The 22,409-nt window shown below is 41.6% G+C and overlaps 3 long non-coding RNA genes across 3 annotated transcripts; all 3 read left to right on the forward strand.

Moving 5' to 3' along the window:
* Window positions 1-9,328: 9,328 nt before the first annotated feature.
* LOC119661079 lies at window positions 9,329-10,814 on the forward strand. The gene is made up of 3 exons (XR_005250526.1): window positions 9,329-9,619; window positions 9,679-10,067; window positions 10,127-10,814. It is a non-coding gene; the product is annotated as an uncharacterized LOC119661079 (long non-coding RNA).
* A 1,072-nt stretch (window positions 10,815-11,886) lies between these two features.
* LOC119661078 lies at window positions 11,887-13,601 on the forward strand. The gene is made up of 3 exons (XR_005250525.1): window positions 11,887-12,185; window positions 12,245-12,633; window positions 12,693-13,601. It is a non-coding gene; the product is annotated as an uncharacterized LOC119661078 (long non-coding RNA).
* An 851-nt stretch (window positions 13,602-14,452) lies between these two features.
* LOC119661081 lies at window positions 14,453-15,922 on the forward strand. The gene is made up of 3 exons (XR_005250527.1): window positions 14,453-14,751; window positions 14,811-15,199; window positions 15,259-15,922. It is a non-coding gene; the product is annotated as an uncharacterized LOC119661081 (long non-coding RNA).
* The last annotated feature ends 6,487 nt before the right edge of the window (window positions 15,923-22,409 follow it).

Raw genomic sequence — 22,409 nt, forward strand, 5'->3', positions numbered from 1 at the left:
AAAACACATAAACACATTTTGCACCCCGCTTTCACATGTATGAGGAAACTTAACAGGAAATGGGGACATTTCTAGGGATTCACAGACCACGTATTCTCATTAAATTTGGTGACAAAGGTTCAGCCGTTTCCGAGTAAATCGGGTGTAGGAGACAAACGGACAAGCAGATTTTAATAGGGTCTTGCGTGAAACCTTGAAAGAAATTGGGAAGAAGTAGATTCTTTATGAATGAGATTTTAATATTTCACTCGAATGTCAATTATTCTCTTAACTTGCATCGCTTGAACTGTTACAACTTTGATACTAACAACTAAATTTCTATGAAAACCAGTATTAGGGACGGATTTCGGAAAGTAATAATCGAGGCCTTTAATTTGATAGCCCACATAACTGTATTAGGTAAAAAAAATTGTAAACACAAAAATGTGTTTAACAGCCAGGCAGATAAACAGATAGACAGGGAATCGATTTTAATAAAGTTTTATTCTGCACGCGGCCTTAAAAGTGAGCACTGTCCGGTATAATTATTTCGTACAGTGTGCAGCCTAATCTCATACGTTGATAATTAGTGTAGATTATTTGTGCACATATCCCAGCACCTGGGTGTCTATAAGGTAATATTCTATGCGGGCGGTAATTAAAATGCTGACATTGGATCGGGTAGGCAATTATAGTGTTCTAATGACAGCGAAGAGCTACAATTCTATGACGAAGTAGACATACTACAATTTTTGGTAGGATCAGTGCCACCATATTTGCAATATATATTAAATAAAGCAGAGAGCCGAAGACACTACCATGGGTACTCCCGCTTTGATGTTACAATCTCGTGATGTGAAAGTTTTCTGTTTAATAATAAATCTCCTGCCAGTCAGATACGACTCGAGAATTTTCTTTGTATTATAGGTTGCTTTTCCTTGATTTTCTAGGTAAGACCTGTTTGAGCAATTTCAGATGTCAGCTCCATTGCTCCAATATTGCATCAGTGGAAGCACTCAAGACTGCGGAATTAACGGGGTCATCCCGTTTGTTGGATCCGCGGAATCGATATTTTTTGCATCAATTGTATCTACATAAAGTGTAGAATATATGGGAAAAGTGATTTTTTGATATTCGGAGTCGTTCGAAAATTATACTGTTAAATACGTAATAAGTCACATGTTAGATTGATGTCATCATCATCATCAACGGCGCGACAACCGGTATCCGGTCTAGGCCTACCTTAATAAGAAACTCCAGACATCCCGGTTTTGCGGCGAGGTCCACCAATTCGATATTCCTAAAAGCTGTCTGGCGTCCTGGCCTACGCCATCGCTTCATCTTAAGCAGGGTCTGCCTCGTCTTCTTTTTCTACTATAGATATTGCCCTTATAGACTTTCCGGGTGGTATCATCCTCATGCATGCGAATTAAGTGACCCGCCCACCGTAACCTATTGTCATGGTATCGCTCATAGATTTCGTCATTGTGTAGGCTACGGAATCGTCCATCCTTACGTAGGGGGCCAAAAATTCTTCGGAGGATTCTTCTCTCGAACGCGGCCAAGAGTTCGCAATTTTTCTTGCTAAGAACCCGAGTTTCCGGGGAATACATGAGGACTGGCAAGATCGTAGTCTTGTACAGTAAGAGCTTTGACCCTATGTTGAGACGCTTCGAGTGGAATAGTTTTTGTAAGCTGAAATAGGCTCTGTTAGCTGGCAACAACCGTGCGCGGATTTCATCATCGTAGCTGTTATCGGTTGTGATTTTCAACCCTAGATAGGAAAAGTTGTCAACGGTCACAAAGTTGTATTCTCCTATCCTTATTCTTCCTGTTTGACAAGTGCGGTTTGATGTTGTTGGTTGGTTCGTCTTCGGTGCTGACGTTGCCACCATATATTTTGTCTTGCCTTCATTGATGTGCAGCCCAAGATCTCGCGCCGCCTGTTCGATCTGGAGGAAAGCAGCTTGTACGTGTCGGGTGGTGCTTCCCATGATGTCGATATCGTCAGCATAGGCCAGTAGTTGGGTGGACTTAAAGAGGATCGTACCTCTTGCATTTATATCAGCATCACGGATCACTTTCTCCCTGGGCGAGGTTAAAGAGGACGCATGATAGGGCATCCTCTTGACGTAGACCGTTGTTGATGTCGAATGGTCTTGAGAGTGATCCTGCTGCTTTTATCTGGCCGCGCACATTGGTCAGGGTTAGCCTAGTCAATCTTATTAATTTTATCGGAATTCCGAATTCTCTCATGGCCATGTACAGTTTTACCCTGGCTATGCTATTATAGGCGACTTTAAAGTCGATGAATAGATGGTGTTGTCCATTTTCCTACAGTTGCATCGCTTGCTGCAGAAAGAATATCTGATCTGTTGCTGATTTGGCTAGAATAAAGCCTCTCTGGTATGGGCCAATGATGTTCTGGGCGTATGGGGTTATCCGGCCTAGCAAGATAGCAGAAAATATCTTATAGATGGTACTCAGCAACGTGAACTGTGATACCTCTATAATTGCTGCACTGTGTGATATCTCCCTTTTTATGTATGAGAAAGATAATGCCTCGTTGCCAAACGTGAGGAATTGATTCGCTGTCCCATACCTTGAGCACAAGTTGATGAACCACTTGGTGTAACTGGTTGCCACCATATTTAACCAATTCGGTTGCAATTCCATCGGTTCCTGGCGACTTATGATTTTTTCATGTCGATCGCCGTAATAAAGCGCGTATTTATTGGTCCGACGATCGAATGACTTCGCTAAAAGGGCGAGAATTGAAGCCAATGCTGTGCTTCTAGAGTGGCAGCAGAAAACCCCTTTTTTTGGAGATGGTAGTATAAATTGCTCTGTATTTCAATAATGAAGCATGCTATCGGGCTGGAAATTATTAATTATTAAATTATTACAATTGCTCAAGATATTAATAAATATATGGTGAAAAATTGCTATTTTTATCTTTATCACAAAAAATTAAAATACGGGATGACCCCTCAATGTGGCGCAACATGGTATAGTTTGAGTTCCGTTGAGTTCCGTGTATGCCGGCGAATTTGCTAATAGTAACTTTTCACCAGTAAACTTCTGGACTAATCAAGATCTCCGGGAATCTAGCAGCATAAAAAGCCATAAGTAAGAGGGGCGCGGATGGAGTAGTTCCCAACTAGATTACTGAAGAACAAAGGACATATTATTAGGTAATTAGGGAAAGTAAAAATGAAAAGTTAGCTCTAGTAATATCGCTATTTTTTAGTTCATGTGTCGAAAATTCTCATTTGAGAAATATCTGTAGGCGTTTTTCGCAAGCGCGAAATTGAAGTCGCCAACTCCAAACGAATTCGGCTATAATAGTTGAATTGCGTCAATCACTTCAGGAGAAGTATATTCTGTTGAGCTAGAACGTTTTGGTTGCTTGCAGAAACGTTGATCATTTTTAGCTTAACTGCTGGATAAGTCCATGTTTTCCGACTCTAAGTTTCTCGACAAGTTAGTTTGGTATTTGCGACTTGTAGTCCAGCGGTTCCAGATGTCTCCTTTCGCGGACCATATAGCAAACTGTTGATTGCAGTTGCTAATTTCCAATTGATTCTTCTCTATTATTTGTCGGAATGGTTGATTGAAGAATATGATGAATAATTTTTACCTTAATTGCTTTAGTTGATTGAAGTACTAATCTAATGTTGCTGGAGTTATTAAAACAGTATACACCATAGAAATATTTATCAGTTTGTTGAGTGACCCCATAATAGCGACCTACTTCAGAATTTTGATTTGTTATTGAAGTACGGTGGGTTAAAGAAATTCGGCAAATGAAATAATAGAGTTCCCCTGTTGCCAATCAGATTGAAACTTCAGAAAGTTATGGCTAGTAATATAGCTACTGTTAAATTCATGTGTCGAATATTGTAATTCAAGAAGTATTTGCAGACGTTTCCCGGAAACGCGGACTAATTAGTTGATTGAAGTCGATAATTCCAAACGAATTCGCCTATAATAGCAGAATTGCGTCCATTACTTCAGACGAAATATGATTCTTTTCAGTTAGACCATTTTGGTTGCTTGAAGTAACATCGATCGATGAAACGGTTCGTCTGGTTCTGTGTTCTGAGGTGGCATTTACGTAAGATGCAGTAAAAAATTTAACAGATGGTCGATAAAGATCAACACTTATCAAATCTGTGTTTTCTTCTAAGTCACTCTTCAATTTTGATTTACTATCGAAGTATCGTGGGTTAAACTAATTCGATAAATGGAATATTCATTTCTCTCCTACTGCCCATCAGATTCAAACTACGAAAAGTTAGCTCTAGTAATATAGCTATTCTTTAGTTCATGTGTCGAAAATTCTCATTTGAGAAATATTTGTAGGCGTTTTTCGCAAGCGCGGAATAATGCGTTGATTGAAGTCGGCAACTCCAAACGAATTCGGCTATAATAGTTAAACTGCGTCGATTACTTCAGGCGAAGTATATTCTGTTGAGCTAGACCGTTTTGGTTGCTTGAAGAAACGTTGATGGATGGAGCGATGAGTCTCGCTTTGTGTTTTAAAGTGCCAATTAAGTAAGACGCAACAAACAAATCCAGTAGATGGTCGTTGAAAATCAACACTTATGAAGCTTGTGTTATTTTCTAAGCGTCTTCGGTAACTTGTCGATAACAAATTAGTTTTGTGTTTGTTACTTGTATTCCATCGATTGTAGATGTTTCTGTTCTCAGCTCATAATAGTAATTTGTTGATTGAAGTTGCTAATCTGTTGATTGAAGAATACGATGAATCATTTTTAGTATAACTGCTTCGGTTGATTGTAGTACGAATCTAATGTTTGTCGCAGTTATTAAGACAGTACACACCATAGAAACATTTATCAGTTCGTTGACTGACCCCATAATAGCGACTATTTCTGAATTTTGATTTGCTATCGAACAACTCCGCGTTAACCAAAGTTGTCAAATGAAATAACATGGCGTTGCCTGCTACTGCCTAGTAATATAATTACTCTTATGTTCATGTGTCGAATACTGTAATTCAAGAAGTATTCGCAGGCGTTTTCCGAAACGCGGAATAGTTTGTTGATTGAAGTCGGTAATTCCAAATGAATTCGGCTATAATAGTTGAATTGTGTTGATTACTTCAAGCGGAGTTTGATTCTTTGCAGCTAGACCGTTTTGGTTGTTTGAGGTAACGTTGATCGATGGGTTGGTGCTGCTCGTTCTGTGTTCTTAGTTACCATTTAAGTAAGATGCAGTAAAAGAATTCAACAGTACAAGATTCAGTAAAAATAAACACTTACAAAATTTGTGATGTCTTTTTCTTAGAAATAATTACCCTCGAAACGGTAGTTCACTTATGGATAACTCCACTTTTGACGACACTAAGCTTGTCGATAACAAATTAGTTTTTGGTCATTGTTACATGTAGTCCATCGGTTAAAGATGTTTCTGTTGGCCACTTGCTGATCGGCGGTGCTAATTTTCAATTGATAATTCTCTATTATTTCTCAGCATGGTTGATAGGAGAATATTTTTTGGCGTAACTGCTTCGGTTGATTGAAGTACGAATCGAATGTTGCTGCAGCTATCAATCAAAACAGCATACACTGCAGAAGAATTTATCAGTTTGTTCATTGAAGCCATAATAGTGACCTATTTCTGAATTTTGATTTCTTATCGAAGTACAGCAGGTTAAACCAACTAGGCAAATCAAATAATATGGAGTTCCCTCTTCCTGCGCATCAGATTGAAATACCAGAAAATTATGACTAGTAATATAGCTACTGTAATTTAAGAAGTATTTGCAGGCGTTGTCCCCAAACGAAGAATAATAGTGACCTATTTCTGAATTTTGATTTCCTATCGAAGTACAGCAGGTTAAATCAAATCAGCAAATCAAATAATATGGAGTTCCCTCTTCCTGCGCATCAGATTGAAATTCCAAAAAGTTATGACTAGTAATATAGCTACTGTAATTGAAGAAGTATTTGCAGTCGTTTTCCCCAAACGAAGAATAATTTGTTGATTGAAGTCGGTAATTCGGAATGAATACGCATATAATACTTGAATAGCGCTGACTCTGATTACTTCAGGCGAAGTTTTGGTTGCTTGAGGTAACGTTAATCGATGGAACGGTGCTTCTCGTTCTGTGTTCTAAGTTGCCATCTAAGTAAGATGCAGAAGGAAATTCCAACAAATGATCGCTAAAAATCAACACTCATCAAATCATTGTTTTTCAAAAGCAAATGCTGAATTTTGATTTGTAATCGAGGTACGGCGGGTTAAACTGATTCACCAAATGAAATAATATGGAATTCTCTCCTACTGTCCATCAAATTCAATCTTCAGAAAGTTATGGCTTGTAATATAGCTACTGTTGAGTTCATGCGTCGAATACTGTAATTCAAGAAGTATTTGTAGGGATTTTTCGCAAGTGCGGAATATTTTTTTAATAATCTAACTAACATGCAATAGGATAAATCCACGTTTTCCGACTCTAAGTTTCTCGACGAGTCAGTTTGGTATTTGCGACTTGTAGTCCAGCGGTTGCAGATGTCTCCTTTCGCGGACCATATAGTAAACTGTTGATTGCAGTTGCTAATTTCCAATTGATTCTTCTCTATTATTTGTCGGAATGGTTGATTGAAGAATATGATGAATAATTTTTACCTTAATTGCTTTAGTTGATTGAAGTACGAATCTAATGTTGCTGGAGTTATTAAAACAGTATACACCATAGAAATATTTATCAGTTTGTTGAGTGACCCCATAATAGCGACCTACTTCAGAATTTTGATTTGTTATTGAAGTACGGTGGGTTAAAGAAATTCGGCAAATGAAATAATAGAGTTCCCCTGTTGCCAATCAGATTGAAACTTCAGAAAGTTATGGCTAGTAATATAGCTACTGTTAAATTCATGTGTCGAATATTGTAATTCAAGAAGTATTTGCAGACGTTTCCTGGAAACGCGGAATAATTAGTTGATTGATTGATTCCAAACGAATTCGCATATAATAACAGAATTGCGTCCATTACTTCAGACGAAATATGATTCTTTTGAGTTCGACCATTTTGGCTCCTTGAAGTAACGTTGCCAGATGGAACGGTGCGTCTGGTTCTGTGTTCTGAGGTGGCATTTACGTAAGATGCAGTAAAAAATTTAACAGATGGTCGATAAAGATCAACACTTATCAAATCTGTGTTTTCATCTAAGTCACTCTTCAATTTTGATTTACTATCGAAGTATCGTGGGTTAAACTAATTCGATAAATGGAATATTCATTTCTCTCCTACTGTCCATCAAATTCATCAAATTCAAACTGCGAAAAGTTAGCTCTAGTAATATAGCTATCCTTTAGTTCATGTGTCGAAAATTCTCATTTGAGAAATATTTGTAGGCGTTTTTCGCAAGCCCGGAATAATGCGTTGATTGAAGTCGGCAACTCCAAACGAATTCGGCTATAATAGTTGAATTGCATCGATCACTTCAGGTGAAGTATGATTCTGTTGAGCTAGACCGTTTTGGTTGCTTGCAGAAACGTTGATGGATGCAGCGATGTGTCTCGCTTTGTGTTTTTAGGTGCCAATTAAGTAAGATACAATAAAAAAATCCAAAAGACGGTCGTTGAAAATCAACACTTATGAAGCTTGTGTTATTTTCTATGCCACTCCGGAAACTTGTCGATAACAAATTGGTTTAGTGTTTGTTACTTGAATTCCATCGATTGTAGATGCTTCTGTTCTCAGCTCATAGAGTAATGTGTTGATTGAAGTTGCTAATTTGTTGATTGAAGAATATGATGAATTATTTTTAGCTTAACTGCTTCGGTTGATTGAAGTACGAATCTAATGTTTGTCGTAGTTATTAAGACAGTATACACCATAGAAACATTTATCACTATTTCTGAATTTTGATTTGCTATCGAACAACTCCGCGTTAACCAAAGTTGTCAAATGAAATAACATGGCACTCCCTGCTACTGCCTAGTAATATAGTTACTCTTATGTTCATGTGTCGAATACTGTAATTCAAGAAGTATTCGTAGGCGTTTTCCGGAACGCGGAATAGTTTGTTGATTGAAGTCGGCAATTCCAAATGAATTCGGCTATAATAGTTGAATTGTGTTGATTACTTCAAGCGGAGTTTGATTCTTTGGAACTAGACCGTTTTGGTTGCTTGAGGTAACGTTGATCGATGGGACGGTGCTTCTCGTTCTGTGTTCTTAGTTACCATTTAAGTAAGATGCAGTAAAAGAATTCAACAGTACAACATTCAGTAAAAATAAACACTTACAAAATTTGTGATGTGTTTTTCTTAGAAATAATTACCCTCGAAATGGTAGTTCACTTATGAATAACTCCACTTTTGACGACACTAAGCTTGTCGATAACAAATTAGTTTTTGGTCATTGTTACATGTAGTCCATCGGTTAAAGATGTTTCTGTTGGCCACTTGCTGATCGGCGGTGCTAATTTTCAATTGATAATTCTCTATTATTTCTCAGCATGGTTGATAGGAGAATATTTTTTGGCCTAACTGCTTCGGTTGATTGAAGTACGAATCGAATGTTGCTGCAGCTATCAATCAAAACAGCATACACTGCAGAAGAATTTATCAGTTTGTTCATTGAAGCCATAATAGTGACCTATTTCTGAATTTTGATTTCCTAACGAAGTACAGCAGGTTAAATCAAATCGGCAAATCAAATAATATAGAGTTCCCTCTTGCTGCGCATCAGATTGAAATTCCAGAAAGTTATGACTAGTAATATAGCTACTGTAATTCAAGAAGTATTTGCAGTCGTTTTCCCCAAACGAAGAACAATTTGTTGATTGAAGTCGGTAATTTGGAATGAATACGCATATAATACTTGAATTGTGCTGATTCTGATTACTTCAGGCGAAGTTTTGGTTGCTTGAGGTAACGTTAATCGATGGAACGGTGCTTCCCGTTCTGTGTTCTAAGTTGCCATCTAAGTAAGATGCAGTAAGAAATTCCAACAAATGGTCGCTAAAAATCAACACTCATCAAATCATTCTTCAAAAGCAACTGCTGAATTTTGATTTGTAATCGAGGTACGGGGGTTAAACTGATTCACCAAATGAAATAATATGGAATTCTCTCCTACTGTCCATCAAATTCAATCTTCAGAAAGTTATGGCTTGTAATATATGATAGCTACTGTTAAGCTCATGCGTCCAATACTGTAATTCAAGAAGTATTTGTAGGGGTTTTTCGCAAGTGTGGAATAATTTTTGAATAATCTGTCTAACATGCAGTAAGGATAAATCCATGTTTTCCGACTCTAAGTTTGTCGACAAGTTAGGTTGGTATTTGCGACTTGTAGTCCAGCGGTTGCAGATGTCTCCTTTCGCAAACAATATAGTAAACTGTTGATTGGAGTTGCTAATTTCCAATTGATTTTTACCTTAATTGCTTTGGTTGATTGAAGTACTAATCTAATCTTGCTGGAGTTATTAAAACAGTATATACCATAGAAACATTTATCAGTTTAGTGAGTGACCCTATAATAGCGACCTACTTCAGAATTTTGATTTGTTATTGAAGTACGGTGGGTTTAGCAAATTAGCAAATGAAATATAGAGTTCCCCTGTTGCCAATCAGATTGAAACTTCAGAAAGTTATGACTAGTAATATAGCTACTGTTAAATTCATGTGTCGAATATTGTAATTCAAGAAGTATTTGCAGACGTTTCCTGGAAACGCGGACTAATTAGTTGATTGAAGTCGGTAATTCCAAACGAATTCGCCTATAATAGCAGAATTGCGTCGATTACTTCACACGAAATATGATTCTTTTGAGTTAGACCATTTTGGCTGCTTGAAGTATTGTTGACAGATGGAACGGTGCGTCTGGTTCTGTGTTCTGAGGTGACATTTACGTAAGATGCAGTAAAAAATTTAACAGATGGTCAATAAAATCAACACTTATCAAATCTGTGTTTTCTTCTAAGTCACTCTTCAATTTGTTTTACTATCAAATTATCGTGGGTTAAACTAATTCAATAAATGGAATATTCATTTCTCTCCTACTGTCCATCAAATTCATCAAATTCAAACTACGAAAAGTTAGCTCTAGTAATATAGCTATTCTTTAGTTCATGTGTCGAAAATTCTCATTTGAGAAATATTTGTAGGCGTTTTTCGCAAGCCCGGAATAATGCGTTGATTGAAGTCGGCAACTCCAAACGAATTCGGCTATAATAGGTGAATTGCGTCGATCACTTCAGGCGAAGTATATTCTGTTGAGCTAGACCGTTTTGGTTGCTTGCAGAAACGTTGATGGATGGAGCGATGTGTCTAAGATGCAAGATGTGTAAGATGCAATAAACAAATCCAGCAGATGGTCGTTGAAAATCAGCACTTATGTTTGTCGCAGTTATTAAGACAGTACACACCATAGAAACATTTATCAGTTCGTTGACTGACCCCATAATAGCGACTATTTCTGAATTTTGATTTGCTATCGAAAAACTCCGCGTTAACCAAAGTTGTCAAATGAGATAACATGGCGTTCCCTGCTACTGCCGAGTAATATAATTACTCTTATGATCATGTGTCGAATACTGTAATTCAGGAAGTATTCGCAGGCGTTTTCCGGAACGCGGAATAGTTTGTTGATTGAAGTCGGTACTTCCAAATGAATTCGGCTATAATAGTTGAATTGTGTTGATTACTTCAAGCGGAGTTTGATTCTTTGGAACTAGACCGTTTTGGTTGCTTGAGGTAACGTTGATCGATGGGACGGTGCTTCTCGTTCTGTGTTCTTAGTTACCATTTAAGTAAGATGCAGTAAAAGAATTCAACAGTACAACATTCAGTAAAAATAAACACTTACAAAATTTGTGATGTGTTTTTCTTAGAAATAATTACCCTCGAAATGGTAGTTCACTTATGAATAACTCCACTTTTGACGACACTAAGCTTGTCGATAACAAATTAGTTATTGGTCATTGTTACATGTAGTCCATCGGTTAAAGATGTTTCTGTTGGCCACTTGCTGATCGGCGGTGCTAATTTTCAATTGATAATTCTCTATTATTTCTCAGCATGGTTGATAGGAGAATATTTTTTGGCCTAACTGCTTCGGTTGATTGAAGTACGAATCGAATGTTGCTGCAGCTATCAATCAAAACAGCATACACTGCAGAAGAATTTATCAGTTTGTTCATTGAAGCCATAATAGTGACCTATTTCTGAATTTTGATTTCCTAACGAAGTACAGCAGGTTAAATCAAATCGGCAAATCAAATAATATAGAGTTCCCTCTTCCTGCGCATCAGATTGAAATTCCAGAAAGTTATGACTAGTAATATAGCTACTGTAATTCAAGAAGTATTTGCAGTCGTTTTCCCCAAACGAAGAACAATTTGTTGATTGAAGTCGGTAATTTGGAATGAATACGCATATAATACTTGAATTGTGCTGATTCTGATTACTTCAGGCGAAGTTTTGGTTGCTTGAGGTAACGTTAATCGATGGAACGGTGCTTCCCGTTCTGTGTTCTAAGTTGCCATCTAAGTAAGATGCAGTAAGAAATTCCAACAAATGGACGCTAAAAATCAACACTCATCAAATCATTCTTCAAAAGCAACTGCTGAATTTTGATTTGTAATCGAGGTACGGGGGTTAAACTGATTCACCAAATGAAATAATATGGAATTCTCTCCTACTGTCCATCAAATTCAATCTTCAGAAAGTTATGGCTTGTAATATATGATAGCTACTGTTAAGCTCATGCGTCCAATACTGTAATTCAAGAAGTATTTGTAGGGGTTTTTCGCAAGTGTGGAATAATTTTTGAATAATCTGTCTAACATGCAGTAAGGATAAATCCATGTTTTCCGACTCTAAGTTTGTCGACAAGTTAGGTTGGTATTTGCGACTTGTAGTCCAGCGGTTGCAGATGTCTCCTTTCGCAGACAATATAGTAAACTGTTGATTGGAGTTGCTAATTTCCAATTGATTTTTACCTTAATTGCTTTGGTTGATTGAAGTACTAATCTAATCTTGCTGGAGTTATTAAAACAGTATATACCATAGAAACATTTATCAGTTTAGTGAGTGACCCTATAATAGCGACCTACTTCAGAATTTTGATTTGTTATTGAAGTACGGTGGGTTTAGCAAATTAGCAAATGAAATATAGAGTTCCCCTGTTGCCAATCAGATTGAAACTTCAGAAAGTTATGACTAGTAATATAGCTACTGTTAAATTCATGTGTCGAATATTGTAATTCAAGAAGTATTTGCAGACGTTTCCTGGAAACGCGGACTAATTAGTTGATTGAAGTCGGTAATTCCAAACGAATTCGCCTATAATAGCAGAATTGCGTCGATTACTTCACACGAAATATGATTCTTTTGAGTTAGACCATTTTGGCTGCTTGAAGTATTGTTGACAGATGGAACGGTGCGTCTGGTTCTGTGTTCTGAGGTGACATTTACGTAAGATGCAGTAAAAAATTTAACAGATGGTCAATAAAATCAACACTTATCAAATCTGTGTTTTCTTCTAAGTCACTCTTCAATTTGTTTTACTATCAAATTATCGTGGGTTAAACTAATTCAATAAATGGAATATTCATTTCTCTCCTACTGTCCATCAAATTCATCAAATTCAAACTACGAAAAGTTAGCTCTAGTAATATAGCTATTCTTTAGTTCATGTGTCGAAAATTCTCATTTGAGAAATATTTGTAGGCGTTTTTCGCAAGCCCGGAATAATGCGTTGATTGAAGTCGGCAACTCCAAACGAATTCGGCTATAATAGGTGAATTGCGTCGATCACTTCAGGCGAAGTATATTCTGTTGAGCTAGACCGTTTTGGTTGCTTGCAGAAACGTTGATGGATGGAGCGATGTGTCTAAGATGCAAGATGTGTAAGATGCAATAAACAAATCCAGCAGATGGTCGTTGAAAATCAGCACTTATGTTTGTCGCAGTTATTAAGACAGTACACACCATAGAAACATTTATCAGTTCGTTGACTGACCCCATAATAGCGACTATTTCTGAATTTTGATTTGCTATCGAAAAACTCCGCGTTAACCAAAGTTGTCAAATGAGATAACATGGCGTTCCCTGCTACTGCCGAGTAATATAATTACTCTTATGATCATGTGTCGAATACTGTAATTCAGGAAGTATTCGCAGGCGTTTTCCGGAACGCGGAATAGTTTGTTGATTGAAGTCGGTACTTCCAAATGAATTCGGCTATAATAGTTGAATTGTGTTGATTACTTCAAGCGGAGTTTGATTCTTTGGAACTAGACCGTTTTGGTTGCTTGAGGTAACGTTGATCGATGGGACGGTGCTTCTCGTTCTGTGTTCTTAGTTACCATTTAAGTAAGATGCAGTAAAAGAATTCAACAGTACAACATTCAGTAAAAATAAACACTTACCAAATTTGTGATGTCTTTTTCTTAGAAATAATTACCCTCGAAATGGTAGTTCACTTATGGATAACTCCACTTTTGACGACACTAAGCTTGTCGATAACAAATTAGTTTTTGGTCATTGTTACATGTAGTCCATCGGTTAAAGATGTTTCTGTTGGCCACTTGCTGATCGGCGGTGCTAATTTTCAATTGATAATTCTCTATTATTTCTCAGCATGGTTGATAGGAGAATATTTTTTGGCCTAACTGCTTCGGTTGATTGAAGTACGAATCGAATGTTGCTGCAGCTATCAATCAAAACAGCATACACTGCAGAAGAATTTATCAGTTTGTTCATTGAAGCCATAATAGTGACCTATTTCTGAATTTTGATTTCCTAACGAAGTACAGCAGGTTAAATCAAATCGGCAAATCAAATAATATAGAGTTCCCTCTTGCTGCGCATCAGATTGAAATTCCAGAAAGTTATGACTAGTAATATAGCTACTGTAATTCAAGAAGTATTTGCAGTCGTTTTCCCCAAACGAAGAACAATTTGTTGATTGAAGTCGGTAATTTGGAATGAATACGCATATAATACTTGAATTGTGCTGATTCTGATTACTTCAGGCGAAGTTTTGGTTGCTTGAGGTAACGTTAATCGATGGAACGGTGCTTCCCGTTCTGTGTTCTAAGTTGCCATCTAAGTAAGATGCAGTAAGAAATTCCAACAAATGGACGCTAAAAATCAACACTCATCAAATCATTCTTCAAAAGCAACTGCTGAATTTTGATTTGTAATCGAGGTACGAGGGTTAAACTGATTCACCAAATGAAATAATATGGAATTCTCTCCTACTGTCCATCAAATTCAATCTTCAGAAAGTTATGGCTTGTAATATATGATAGCTACTGTTAAGCTCATGCGTCCAATACTGTAATTCAAGAAGTATTTGTAGGGGTTTTTCGCAAGTGTGGAATAATTTTTGAATAATCTGTCTAACATGCAGTAAGGATAAATCCATGTTTTCCGACTCTAAGTTTGTCGACAAGTTAGGTTGGTATTTGCGACTTGTAGTCCAGCGGTTGCAGATGTCTCCTTTCGCAGACAATATAGTAAACTGTTGATTGGAGTTGCTAATTTCCAATTGATTTTTACCTTAATTGCTTTGGTTGATTGAAGTACTAATCTAATCTTGCTGGAGTTATTAAAACAGTATATACCATAGAAACATTTATCAGTTTAGTGAGTGACCCTATAATAGCGACCTACTTCAGAATTTTGATTTGTTATTGAAGTACGGTGGGTTTAGCAAATTAGCAAATGAAATATAGAGTTCCCCTGTTGCCAATCAGATTGAAACTTCAGAAAGTTATGACTAGTAATATAGCTACTGTTAAATTCATGTGTCGAATATTGTAATTCAAGAAGTATTTGCAGACGTTTCCTGGAAACGCGGACTAATTAGTTGATTGAAGTCGGTAATTCCAAACGAATTCGCCTATAATAGCAGAATTGCGTCGATTACTTCACACGAAATATGATTCTTTTGAGTTAGACCATTTTGGCTGCTTGAAGTATTGTTGACAGATGGAACGGTGCGTCTGGTTCTGTGTTCTGAGGTGACATTTACGTAAGATGCAGTAAAAAATTTAACAGATGGTCAATAAAATCAACACTTATCAAATCTGTGTTTTCTTCTAAGTCACTCTTCAATTTGTTTTACTATCAAATTATCGTGGGTTAAACTAATTCAATAAATGGAATATTCATTTCTCTCCTACTGTCCATCAAATTCATCAAATTCAAACTACGAAAAGTTAGCTCTAGTAATATAGCTATTCTTTAGTTCATGTGTCGAAAATTCTCATTTGAGAAATATTTGTAGGCGTTTTTCGCAAGCCCGGAATAATGCGTTGATTGAAGTCGGCAACTCCAAACGAATTCGGCTATAATAGGTGAATTGCGTCGATCACTTCAGGCGAAGTATATTCTGTTGAGCTAGACCGTTTTGGTTGCTTGCAGAAACGTTGATGGATGGAGCGATGTGTCTAAGATGCAAGATGTGTAAGATGCAATAAACAAATCCAGCAGATGGTCGTTGAAAATCAGCACTTATGTTTGTCGCAGTTATTAGGACAGTACACACCATAGAAACATTTATCAGTTCGTTGACTGACCCCATAATAGCGACTATTTCTGAATTTTGATTTGCTATCGAAAAACTCCGCGTTAACCAAAGTTGTCAAATGAGATAACATGGCGTTCCCTGCTACTGCCGAGTAATATAATTACTCTTATGATCATGTGTCGAATACTGTAATTCAGGAAGTATTCGCAGGCGTTTTCCGGAACGCGGAATAGTTTGTTGATTGAAGTCCGTACTTCCAAATGAATTCGGCTATAATAGTTGAATTGTGTTGATTACTTCAAGCGGAGTTTGATTCTTTGGAACTAGACCGTTTTGGTTGCTTGAGGTAACGTTGATCGATGGGACGGTGCTTCTCGTTCTGTGTTCTTAGTTACCATTTAAGTAAAATGCAGTAAAAGAATTCAACAGTACAACATTCAGTAAAGATAAACACTTACAAAATTTGTGATGTGTTTTTCTTAGAAATAATTACCCTCGAAACGGTAGTTCACTTATGGATAACTCCACTTTTGACGGCACTAAGCTTGTCGATAAAAAATTAGTTTTTGGTCATTGTTACATGTAGTCCAAGACTAGCGCTCGACTGAGGCGGTCATACGGTCTGTGAATAAATCGTGCGTACGAGTATTTCAAGTGTTCGCGAAGACGCGGTATCAAGTGAAAAGACAATAACAATAAAACCATTTGTGAAATAATAAAACGTTCGTGTAAAATCAACAAACAATTTGTGCTGTTGAAGTACAGTTTTAATGAGTGCACCGGAGATAGACGGGTTCACCAAGGTGACCCGCAAAAAGCGGCGCAAGGCGACGGACAGCCCGACGGGCGAGCCGAAAAACACCAACTCCGACGACGGAATGGAGACCGCGTCGGAAGTTACACTCTCCAGCGACTCCGAGTCCGAGTCGCTAAAGGAAGCCCGCGAGGAGAACCGGCATCTGGCGACCGTTATCAAGTCGCTAGAAGCAACCATCTCCCGAACCTTCGGGACACCCAGCGCCCCTCCGGCGCCTGCTCCACCAACAGCGCCTTCCGAAGTGATGGACACCACCACCGAAAAAACACCACTTGCCCTACCATCCGGGTCAAGCCCGGCAGCGTTCCCGACCCTCGGCAAAGCGAAAAAGCGGCAGCCCGGCGTCGTACCAAAACCACCACCACCCAAGCCGCAACAACAACAACAACCAAGGCCAGCCACTACAGCCCCCCGAAAAAGGGAGGTAAGTCGAAAGATTCCTCCATTAGTTGTAGTCGAAAGTGCGGCTACCTTTCAAAACATAAAGTCAAATATCTCCCGTGCCCTCCCCAACAACTACCTGATAAAGAAATCAGGTAGTTCCCACCAGATCCTCACAAAAACACCTGAGGATTACGCTACTGCCAAGAGGGTGCTCGTGGAGAACAACAATAGGTTCTTCACGTACACCCTCCCATCGGATAAGACGACTAGCCTCATCCTACGACGCCTCGACTCGACCTTCTCCCCTCAGGAGATCGTCGATGAATTAAAGGCTCAGGGAGTCTCAAGCACCCTGAGCGCGAAACCCTTTGCCACGACCTGGGCAAGGAATAACAATGTGAACCTCGACTTGTGGTTGGTCACCTTTGATGCAACCTTCAAAGAGGAGCAGCTGCGTGAGGTGAAAGCCGTACAGCACATGGTTGTTCGTTTCGAACAAATCCACAACAAGCAAGTGCTGCAGTGCAAGAACTGCCAGCGCATCGGGCACGTGGCAACCAACTGCCACCTCACCTACAGGTGCGTCAAGTGTGACCAACTCCACGGCCCTGGCGAATGCGCCAAAACAGTTGAGATGGCACCGAAATGTGTCAACTGCGGGGGCAATGATCACCCCGCCAACTACCGGAAGTGCCCGCGGTTCCTCCAGGTGGTGGCAAGGAGGAACGCACAAAAACGTGCCCTCCCTCCCGCCCTCTCCCCTCAACTACCACTCGTCCCGCTGGTCGTCCTATCACGAACCCAGCCTTCACCCGTCCGTCCGTGTCCTTCATCGACGCCGCACGAAGCGGACCCTCACCCCGGACTTCCAACAACATAGTCCAACCCACCACCATCTCCAATCCAGACTTCCTTGAGTTCGCCAGGAAATCGCAAGAATTCTTCCAGATGTTCAACTCAATGGTCGGTATCTTGGCGTCCATTAATGGACGTTAGGATAATTGAGTTGAACATTAACTCAATCATCGGCCGTGCCCGCAGGCATGAGTTTGAGCTGTTCCTTGGCGAGCATAAACCCGATATAGTTCTACTATGCGAAACTAGGTTGAACTATAGATACAGTCCTCCCTTTCCAAACTTCAACCTCTTCCGGACTGACCGACCTCAGTCCAATCCTCAAGGCCGCGACACCTGTGGCGGCACCGCCGTCCTTATCTCCGACAAATTCCTGGTCACCCAAATCCACCCACCCTCCAACACCTTCAAATCCATCGAAATCTCGTTGGTCTCCTTCGAATCCCAATCAACCTCGGTCTTCGTTGCCTCTGTATACTGCCCCAACCAATCCCTCGACACCCACGACTTTCTCCGCATCAAATCCTTCTGCGCGTCCATACACCGCTCTCCCGGTAAGCAATTTTCCCTGATAATAGGTGGAGACCTCAACGCCAGACACCCGTCCTGGTTCGATGCACGGTCCAACCACAACGGGGATCACCTCCACCTGTTCCTCACAACCTCAAATCCCAACATCAACCTAGCCCATTTCAGTCCGGCACTCCCGACCTTCAACAAATCATACTACCACTCCTACCTAGACCACTTCCTCATTAGCAGCAACCTGGATGTCATCCCCAACCCTAACACAAGCATTCCCGACATAACTTTTGCGTCGGAATCTCTGGCATCATCGGTGGACGGGTGGCGAGTCCTAGAAGACTTCTCGGCAAGTGATCATCAGTACATTGCGTTCGAAGTGTTTGACGCTACTTGCCGGCGAGCACCAACACGACGTTCCCCCTGCGTGTGGAATGTCGCGAAGGTGAACATCGGAAGGTTCGTCGAAGCTCTTGGAGCAGGTAGGGCCGCGCTGGGGGGCACTCCGGGGGGTGGTGGTGTCGCAGCTGACACCGTCGTAAATTCAGTGATGAATCCGATAACGACGGCGTGTGAGGCTTCCATGCCCCGGAGAGGCCCCAGGCGCGACAAGCCTTCTATGTACTGGTGGACGGCGGAAATTGCCGACCTACGGAAGGAGTGTCATAAGCTCCGCCGTTTGGCACAACGTTTGTACGCCAACGAAGAGGCATGTGCCATAAAGGCACAATATAGATCAGCAAAAAGGAGACTCCGCAGCGCTATAAATAAAAGCAAAGCTCGCGGCTGGCAAAATCTTATTAATGAGGTGAATGATGACCCGTGGGGACTTGGCTATAAGCTTGTCACTCGGAAAATCGGGGCTCTGCGGAAGCCCTGCATACTAAGCACCGACCAGATGGACCGCATTGTTCCCCAGACACCCTGTACGGCTTGATGTAAACAGCGCGGAAAGCGTCGTGGATTGCCCCCTTTTCACAATGGGAGAACTCGAAGAAGCGGTTCTCACTATGAAAAACAGGAAGGCGCCAGGTCCTGATGGCATCCCGACGGAAGTTTACAAACTGGTGTTCCGCCAACGGCCAGAATTGCTGCTCGAAGCGTTCAACGCGTGCTTGAAGGAGGGCATTTTTCCTTCTCGCTGGAAAGTGGCCAGACTCGCGTTGATCCGTAAGGGTAAAGGAGATCCGGAGCTCCCGTCTGCATACCGACCGCTGTGTATGCTTGACACGGCCAGAAAAGTGCTCGAGAAGCTCATCAGGGGTAGACTCGCTGAAGCGATCCGTGCTGCCGGGGACTTATCCCCAAGGCAGTTCGGGTTTAGAACAGGGAAATCTACAGTGGATGCTGTTATGGAGGTCGTAGATGCGTTTAATCGAGCCGGGGCACACAGCCGCCGATCTCGACGGATAGTGCTCCTCATAACGCTTGATGTCAGAAATGCCTTCAATTCCGTAAGATGGACAGATATGCTGGGCACACTAGAGAACTCCTTTCACGTGCCAAGCTATGCGGATATTGAGGGATTATCTGAAAGACCGCTCCCTGTTCTATGAGACGCTAGAGGGCCAGAGGAGGATGGAAATCACGTCGGGAGTAGCGCAGGGATCCATCCTAGGGCCGGACCTCTGGAACGCTTCCTACGATAGTCTGCTGAGACTCGATATGCCTGAAGAGTCGCGCCTGGTCGGTTATGCAGTCGACGTTGCGGCACTTGTTGCCGGACGCACTGTTGAACAGGTGCAAAGCAGACTTGGCATATTGATGCGACGGGTAAGTGGATGGATGACTGCTCACGGTTTCAACCTTGCGCTGGAGAAAACCGAAGTAGTCATCCTGACCAGAAGGAGAATCCCGACCTTGCGTCCCATATCGATCGGCGAGTTGACTATAGAGTCAAAACCAGCGGTTAAATACCTTGGTTTAATGCTCGACTCGAAGATGAGCTTCTTCGAGCAAATCGAAGCAGCCGCGGACAGGGCTGCAGCAGGAGTCGCGGCCTTGAGTCGGCTAATGGCGAATGTGGGCGGCCCTATATCACCTAGGAGACGTCTTCTCATGGGAGCAACGCAGTCCGTCCTTCTCTATGGTGCGGAGGTATGGGCTGATGCCCTTGACAAGGAGGTGCATCGTAAACGCCTCGCTCAAGTGCAGAGGCGGGGAGCTTTGCGAGTGGCGTCTGCTTATCGCACTGTCTCCGAACCGGCTGTGATGGTGATTGCGGGAGTGATCCCCGTTGCCCTCCTTGCCAAGGAGCGCAAAGCTATCTATCGCCGTAAGGGCGAAAACTTAAGAGAAGTGGTTATCCGTGAAGAACGTCAACGCACCCTTAACGAGTGGCAACTTTCTTGGCAAAATGAGCCAAGGGACAAGTGGACTGCGCGGCTCATCGACAAATTAGACCCGTGGTTGAACAGAAAGCACGGTGAGATTGATTACTTCCTTACCCAACTTCTAAGTGGGCATGGAGGTTTTCAGTCTTACCTGCACAGGGTTGGGAAGGCGCGATCTCCTGACTGTGTGTTCTGCAATAGAGTGGCGGATGACGCTGAACACACCTTTTTCTCTCGCGAGAGGTGGGACGGCCTCCGCCAGCAGCTTTATGCAGACACAGGGGAGCTCTCTCCAGACAACATTGTCAGAGAGATGCTGAAGAGCGCTGGCAGCTGGAATCGTATTGCGCATTATGTTCGGGCTCTTCTTACTACGAAGAAGATTGAACTCGACCGGCAGAGGGATCGGACGGTAAGGGGTTCCCTGAACTAACAGCTCCCTTCCTCCCCTCCCCTCCCGTTGGTGAAAGGAATTCCCTGACTTGAAGGCTCCCAAAGCCGGGAGAGCGGGAGAGCTAACCCGAAGTAATGTGTCAAACGGTTCCAGGCTAGTTCTCTGATGACAGGAAGGTGTTTAGTTGGTAGTCCGCCAGCGTGCTGTTGCGGGAGTGCAACACTGTGCGTAAACGCATTCACCTACCCTACTCCCAAAAAAAAAACCCTAACACCTTCCCCTTCCTCGAAACGGTCCCCGGCATCAGCGATCACGATGCCGTAATCCTAAACATAAAACTCCAGGGCAGAGTCGCTCGGTCCACCCCACCCTCAGTCCCTGACTTCCAGCGTGCAAACTGGAAACAGATCAGCCTGGCCCTCAAAACCAAACTTCAACCTCTCCTTCTCCCATCCAACCGTACAGTTCCTAATGAGTCCATCGACCTGACAGTTCGTCAATACACCGAAGCAGTTCGGCAAATATGCGACGAATTGATCCCTTCCCGCCCCCTAAATTGCCGCAACCTAATCACCCTTCCCGACGATATCCTATCCGACATCCAATATAAAAAGACCCTCAGGCGGAGATTATTTAGGAATAGTTCCTCTCCGCAATCCTCTCACCTCCTCACCGAAATCCGCGAACTGGACAAGTCCATTCACGAACGAATCCTCACCCTATACACCCAATATCTCCACAACCGCCTCTCCAACACTGAGCTAAACCCTGGCACATACAGGGAACTCAGAAAGACCTGCCCGCGTTTGGGCAAATCAGTACAACAAAACGCGATCCTTCCCCAAAACATCCCGCCCACAGAAAAAGTGAAAGTCCTCGCTGACCACTTCCTACAAGCCCACCACTGCACCCTCCACTTCCGTGAACCAAGTTTTGATAACGAGGTAAACGGAAAGATCTCCCAACTCCTAACCCACCCTTCCTACCTCATTCCCCAACCCACAGAAAATCCCTTCACCCATGCCCTCGCCGACCCAGATCAACGAGAGAACATCCTCCCCATCCACTTTGTCAGCCCCGACTCCGTCAGGGCGGCCATCGCCGCCTCCAAAAATAAGAAATCAGTTGGGCTTGACAAAATTCCATCCATCGTCCTTAAGAAATGTGCCCCAAGCATTGCCCCCATTATGTCCTCCATCATCAATCACTGCCTTATGAATGCCCACTTCCCAACAGATTGGAAGAGTGCTCGAATTGTTCCCATCCCAAAGAAAAACCAAAACCCGCTAAATCCCGATAGCTACAGGCCTATCTCAATCCTCTCTTCCTCCGCCAAGATTTTCGAGCGGAACATTAAAGTCTCTATCGACGAGCACTGTGACTCCAATCATTCAATCCCACAATTCCAATTCGCCAACCGCCCCAAACACTCAGTCGAGCATGCACTACTCGTGCTCAAATCGGACGTCCTCCTCGGCCTCAACCGGAACGCTCCGACCATAGCCTGTCTCCTCGACATAAAGAAGGCTTTCGACTCCGTATGGCAATACGGACTCGCATACAAGCTTTCTGAAGTCCTCCAGTTCCATCCGCACCTCTGCAA

Source organism: Hermetia illucens, unplaced genomic scaffold (genome assembly GCF_905115235.1).
Source record: "Hermetia illucens unplaced genomic scaffold, iHerIll2.2.curated.20191125, whole genome shotgun sequence".
NCBI lineage: Eukaryota > Metazoa > Arthropoda > Insecta > Diptera > Stratiomyidae > Hermetia > Hermetia illucens.